Genomic DNA, 6,069 nt, shown 5'->3' with positions numbered 1-6,069 from the left:
CTGCGGTGCCGGAGCCGCTCCACGGCAGCCCGGCGACGGCGAATGGCCGAGCTGCTCGCGTTCCACTGCCGCTGAGAGCGCTTTTAAATGACTGGAGGACGGTGCGGGACGGGGGATCGTGGGGGGATGCCCATCAGTTCACCGCGGCGACGAGCTAATTGGATGCTCGTCCAAATATCCGTGTCTTGAGTGCGTCTTCGAGCGCACGCGCGTTGCCCAGCGGAGGATTTCTCACAATAAAGATTGGCGGATTCTCTGCGCAGAGCGGTCAAACTCCGATACGCCACTTCCGCATCTGGACGCGCATGCGTCATGCTGCCTGCGGCACCAAACATACATGGCCGCGGCTCCGCCAATTGACCACGCGGGGGCAGCAGAGACCGCGGAAATAAATTCTCCGTAAATCCACAAATTGGCCACGAGGGGGCAGCAAAGACCGCGGAAACAAATTCTCCGCGATTCCCCAAATTGGCCACAAGGCGGCAGCAAAGACCGCGGAAATAACTGCCCCGTGCGCAGTGCTGCGGAGCCGCAGCGCAGCCCCGGCGGTCCGTTCTATTTCTTTTGACGGCAGAGGAAAAACAGAAAAGGCAGAGGAAGGGGGGGAAGGAGACGACGAAGAAAACCAAGGAAAACTTCGACAAACCCTCCAAACCTGTGCTAAATCCTTATGATGTGGAAGTTTGTGTGAAAATAAATAAATAACCAGCAAACTGATGTTGTCATGCATTTTTTTAATTATTATTATTCTTTTTTTTTAGCCAGTGTCTGAGGTGATGAAAAAAACTGGTTTCAATCAGACAGATGTGTGCAGCAAAGCCAAGGATGGCTTGGAACAATTAACAGAGCGACACAAAACAGTCGAGCAACTCTTAGAAGAACCATAGCAGGAACAGCTTCCATACCTGGCATCACCACGCTGAGATCCCATCCGGGTCGCCCGAGGCTTGTCAATATCCACTGGATTGGTTTTGATATCGAGCGATTTGTCGTGAGTTCTTCCATTCACAGCCAATGCCAGGATCTGCTGCAGGGCGTTCTGACCAGGGGCACCACGGCTGCACCATTCCAATAGCAGTGGGATTCCCAGGCACGGCTTCAAGGATCTGGTCTACTTTTGGTCCAAGGGAAGAATTAATATAAAGCATGAGTTATGCATAAGTGATCAGGAGGCATGCTTCTCAGCATCGCCTCTGGGAAACAGAGAATGGATTTGTCATAAAAGTCACAGTACAGCAATCAGATACAACCCTATATAAGAATAATACAAGAACACTTCATCAGGAGGCAAGGAACTTCATGACCTCCATCTGGGAAATCCATCACCGTCTGCCTGCAGACTCCTCTTTGGCAACTGTTCAGATCCAGCTCTACATTCCATTCGAGAGCACAACTCAAAACTACAATGGAAACAAAGGGAGTTTATGCAGGTAGAAGAACCTGCGCCCTTCAGTATTTAAAATAAGCAAGAAAGCAACCATGACAGAAGCCATTCCTAGAATGCCACTATGGGAAGCACAGCAGCAGAGAAGAAAGCATCCACATTTCCCTGAGCCACTGCTCCAAGGAAAAGAGGAAAAAAGAAGAAAAGAAAAAAAGGAATTTCTTGCAGACGTGACCCGTTTGAGGGCACACACCATCCTCACACTTTGAGAAAAACAAAAGGCGTGGAGTCATCTCCAGCAACACGTACGTCTGCTGTAGGCAGCAATGGTGCAGCTGTGTATCACAGAGGCCGAAGCCATAAGCACCAAGCTCAGCTCCAGCCAAAGCAACCAAACGTGCCTACGGACAGGCCTGAGGAGGATCCTTGAGGAGGACAGCCGGTAAAAACGTCAAACAGCACCTGATTCTCAGCCTTCTCGTTCCTTTCTGAGCATGCAGAGCCCTCTGTGTCAGCTCCAGCGCTGCCCGTAAGGCCCGAGCTCACAGCCTGTTGGCACTCCTTGTAAGAAAAGAACTGAGATTGGATTTTGGGAACTGACAAAAGAACTGAATTTTAGGAAGGCGTTGCACCAGGTCAAAACCGGTGCCTCCCCGAGTGACAAAGTACGGGGCTAAAGAAAAAGGGCTTAACCCCTGAAGAACAAAGGTAATCCCTGCATACCTGAGGGAAGCAGAACAGATGCCAACAGACTGCCAGCTTTTCTCCCCCTATTCGCTCAAAGCTTTCAAACCTCCCTTCTGCTTCTTGTTCTCCTTAGAAAGCTCTTCGCTGTGAGAAACCAACTCCTGCAAAGAACAGAGAGGGACAGAGGGACAGATCCCACGGTTAACATTCCAAAACAAACAACACTGGAAACTTGCAGCTGAGAGGTCACTTTCCTGCATGTGGAAAAGTCAGAAGCGAGGTACGTCTGGGGCTGATGAAGGGAAATCCCATTTGTTAGAGCTGTGAGTTCTCCATCCTGTCCCTGAATTCCTGGGTTTGCTGAGAACCCAGAAGGACAAACTGCTGTGGGCAGGGATTGCTATCAGAGCTGGCAGCGTCCTGAAGGTGCTTGAGAACGCCTTTCTTTCTACACTGGGCTTCAAGCCCCAACCCAAGTTTTCTATTTCGCTGCCTCACTCCGTGGTTCTGTTTCTCAGCAGCAGGAATACTATCAGGAATCGAGCTCCCCTTCAGCCTCAGCAGCTGTCTGCTCTCGGCACCGCTTTTCCAACATCATCCCAACTGACCTTCGAACTGCCTGATGTCATCCATCACGCTGGAAGTGTTACTGCAAACACAGACTCAGCGCATCAATAACTGGTGTTATTCTTTCAGCAATACTCGCTGAGGGCTTTGTTGTCTTCTCATGCTTCGTTTGCTCAGATAAAGGCTTGAATGTCTACAGCGTCATTTCTCCAGGACTGAAGAACAGCAACAAAAACAGACACTTCGGTTTAGGGAAGAGTAAGAAGTCAGATACTGAATTCATTGAACAGCCTCTTATGTGGCCTCTGAAGCACTGCAGGTGATCTCTGTAACACCTTCTGGTTTGATGCAGCCTGGTTACTGATTGAATCTGTAGGAAATTAACCAGAAATAGGTCAGACAAAACTTTTCCATAGATGTTGCTACCCAAAATGTTTACCAAAAAAGAAAAAAAAAATCCCCAAGGAGCCTTTACTGCCTTCACTCCATGGCCCTTGTGTGCTCATGGGAAACACGGGCGGATTTGATATGCCTTCCTCTGCTTATAGCCACGCCACTGGGACTGAAAACAGAAGACAAAACCTTACTTTACTTTTCAAATCAAAGAGAAGCAATTACAATTCCAACTCACCGATTACCTTTTGCAGTTGTGCAGGTCCATCGGGCTCGGCTGCAGCTTCTCATCTGCCCTTCCCTGGTCCTGCTGCAGCAGGACAGAGCACACGGGGGTCTGGGCCATGCAGCCCCTCCCCGGCCAGCCGCAGCAGCGCCTCCTGCCAGCTCCCTTTCCCCCACACCTTCCCACCGCTCAGGCTGGAGCCCCGTGGGGCCGAGGAGGAGAGAACTGCGAGCAGAGGGAAAGCAGGGCGCTGGGACTCCTCTGACCCGCTGCCAAACGTCTTCTTTAGCAATTTGGGGGTGGGCAGAGGACGGTGGGAGCAGCGTCGGGGCTCCGTGCGGGACGGAAGGAAACAACGATGCAGCTGCAGGCGGGGGCTGTGGGCCGGAGCAGCGCGGCCAGGCACGGCACAGCTCACAGCCCGGGCACACGGAGGAAGCCTGTCCAGCTGGGGGCTGCAGGCCGTCCTTACCAAGGATCCTACAGGTCTGCACGGACTGCACCACCTGCTCGAGCCCTTCCCACCGCGGGAGCTCAGAAGTGACCGCCGGCCCGACCCAAACAAGTCACGGCAGCGCACGCGCAGACGCACCAGTTACACAGCGCGGCACTCCGCGTCCTCCCAGAGCTCCTTACCGCTTTCCAGGCTGTCCCCTCCCTCCTCCGCCCCCCTCTGCTCTGCCCCCTGCCCTCCCCCCGTGCTTCTCCCAGTGTTCTGCTGCTGAAGTCACCCGACAGCACTGTAAAACACTTTTCCAACACGCCGACTCAGACTGCACACCACCATGATCTAAAAAAAAGTAAGAAAGGAAAGGCACATTGTGTATTAATAACGAACTCCTACCTGCTTGAAGGCCAACGGCAGCTCCTCATCTTGGAGTAATTCCTGAGCCTGGACTCCTGGGTTCAGCATCAGCTCTGGGATACTGGATCCGAGTCTTCAACTTCCACCTCGAGTTGTAAAGTAGTTCAGGACACCGAAAAGCATCTGACTGTTCCTTTCAAAACAGAATCTGTTAGGAGAAAATACAGAATGAAGGCGATAAACTTCAAACAACAATTCTGGATAAAAGTACGCTGCACACTGGAGGCCAGCTTTAGGGGTGCTCAGCACCTCCCTTCTCACTGTGCAAATGCACTCATTTCCTCCAACTCAAAGGCATCCGTGGTGTTTGCTGCGTTCAGAGGGCGCTGCTCTGAGGGTGCCAACCTCCGAACAACGTTCTGCCCTCCCAGGAAGCTCTTGTGAGCAATCCTTGTGGAGGGAGCAACCTGAGGCTTCCCCCCGTGTGTGTCAGGGTCGCGAAGACACAGGAATGGATTACAGAATCACAGTCGCTCAGGTTGGAAACGACCTTAAAGATCGCCGAGTCCAACCACGGATCCCAGATGCCAAAGGCTGCAATGTGAACATCGAGGCTTTCTTTCTCACCAGAAGCACAACAGGGCAGCCCTGCAGCTTCTCCTGCCCAGAGCACCGCCAGCAAAGCACAAAGCGAGGACATTGCTCCAAGCACTGCGAAGAACCGCCGTGCGACTGAGGGCAACTCACAGCCAAAAGCACGGAAATGACTGCGTTTGCCACTCTCCCCTATGGCTGAGGGAACACAAAGCAGTCTTCCAAGACCAGGTAGGCTTTTTGTCACTGCGTTGTATCAAATGAATGTCATCTCAGCATTTTAATCCAATGAATGACACTCCCTGCAGCAGCGGTGCCTCTCGTTTGGCCACAACCTGTGCTGTCTTCCATCAGCGCCGCTTAATGAGTCTGAATGAATCGCAGACACTGAAAGAGCTGTGAAAAAATGCCTCCTCCCTTTATTCACTTCTGTACTTTCAGTTTTGTGCTGAACTGCTTTGAGCTTCTCTGTCCAAAGTATTTTTTTATAGAGCTCTGAATGGACCATTGTGTCTGTCACACAAAAACGGAGGTGCTGGCAGCGCTCCGACGCACGTGTCGATAAAACTTGGTGAAACACAACTTCATGAAATGCAGAGTGAGCGGAGCTGACGCTGCGACTGCAGTGGGTTTACAGGGGTAACTTCTGGGTGAAATCACTGCAGCACTTCACAGCTTCATTCTGACACCAAACTGAAGGAAGAAGCTGAGAAACGTAACGGCAAAGTTTTGCCACCATTCAGGCAGGGGCTCTTTGTTAGCAGCACTGTGAAGCACTGTGGATATTTCCACCATTAGCACTTCGAAGATGGCACGATTCAGAACTCATTATACTTCCAGAGATAGTACATATCAATTACCTGCGAGGTAATTAAGATACACACGCCTATCTCAGGCAGGGATTTATGAGGTTTCCAGTCTTCTATTCCATGATCTCTTCTACTGCCCAGCGTCCTTTCACACCACGACATCCCCATTGACAGCCTCTGACTTCATCCAGGGCTCTTCCTCACTCATCCTAAGATGAACTTCCTTCACTGACACACACTTGGGAGGAGAATGCAACTACTTGTAATTTATAGATACCAAAATCAGAACATTTGCTCACTCAGCACTCGGCCATTATTTCTGCATATCTGCTCGCCCTTGGATAGAGATCAGCGTGGCCACCTATCTTTTGAGAACCTAATGATGTTCAACAAGGCCAAGTGCAGGGTGCTGCATTGGGTTGGGGCAAGTCCAGGTATTGATACAGACTGGGGGAAGATCTCCTTGAGAGCTGCCCTGCGGAGAAGGAGTTGGGGGTCCTGTGGAAGACAAGCCGGACACGAGGCGGCAGTGTGCGCTCGCAGCCCGGAAGGCCGACTGTGTTCTGGGCTGCATTAAAAAGGGGTGGCAGCAGGGACAGGGAGG

At 51.5% G+C, this 6,069-nt stretch overlaps 1 long non-coding RNA gene across 9 annotated transcripts; it reads right to left on the bottom strand.

The window, feature by feature from the left end:
- Positions 1-714: 714 nt before the first annotated feature.
- On the bottom strand, positions 715-4,095 carry LOC104912876. Of its 9 annotated transcripts, none has more exons than XR_004158953.1 (4): positions 2,680-4,095; positions 2,108-2,232; positions 1,251-1,945; positions 715-1,111 (listed from the first exon to the last, which is right to left on the bottom strand). It is a non-coding gene; the product is annotated as an uncharacterized LOC104912876 (long non-coding RNA). The 9 variants fall into 9 exon arrangements; XR_004158944.1 differs by having other exon boundaries at positions 715-1,945; positions 2,680-3,482; positions 3,730-4,094; XR_004158950.1 differs by having other exon boundaries at positions 715-1,400; positions 1,694-1,945; positions 2,680-4,092.
- Between the last annotated feature and the right edge of the window lie 1,974 nt (positions 4,096-6,069).

The sequence above is a fragment of the Meleagris gallopavo genome, chromosome 1, assembly GCF_000146605.3.
Source record: "Meleagris gallopavo isolate NT-WF06-2002-E0010 breed Aviagen turkey brand Nicholas breeding stock chromosome 1, Turkey_5.1, whole genome shotgun sequence".
Lineage (NCBI taxonomy): Eukaryota > Metazoa > Chordata > Aves > Galliformes > Phasianidae > Meleagris > Meleagris gallopavo.
Note: the sequence above shows the minus strand (reverse complement) of the source record. Positions and strands in the feature narration are given on the sequence as shown.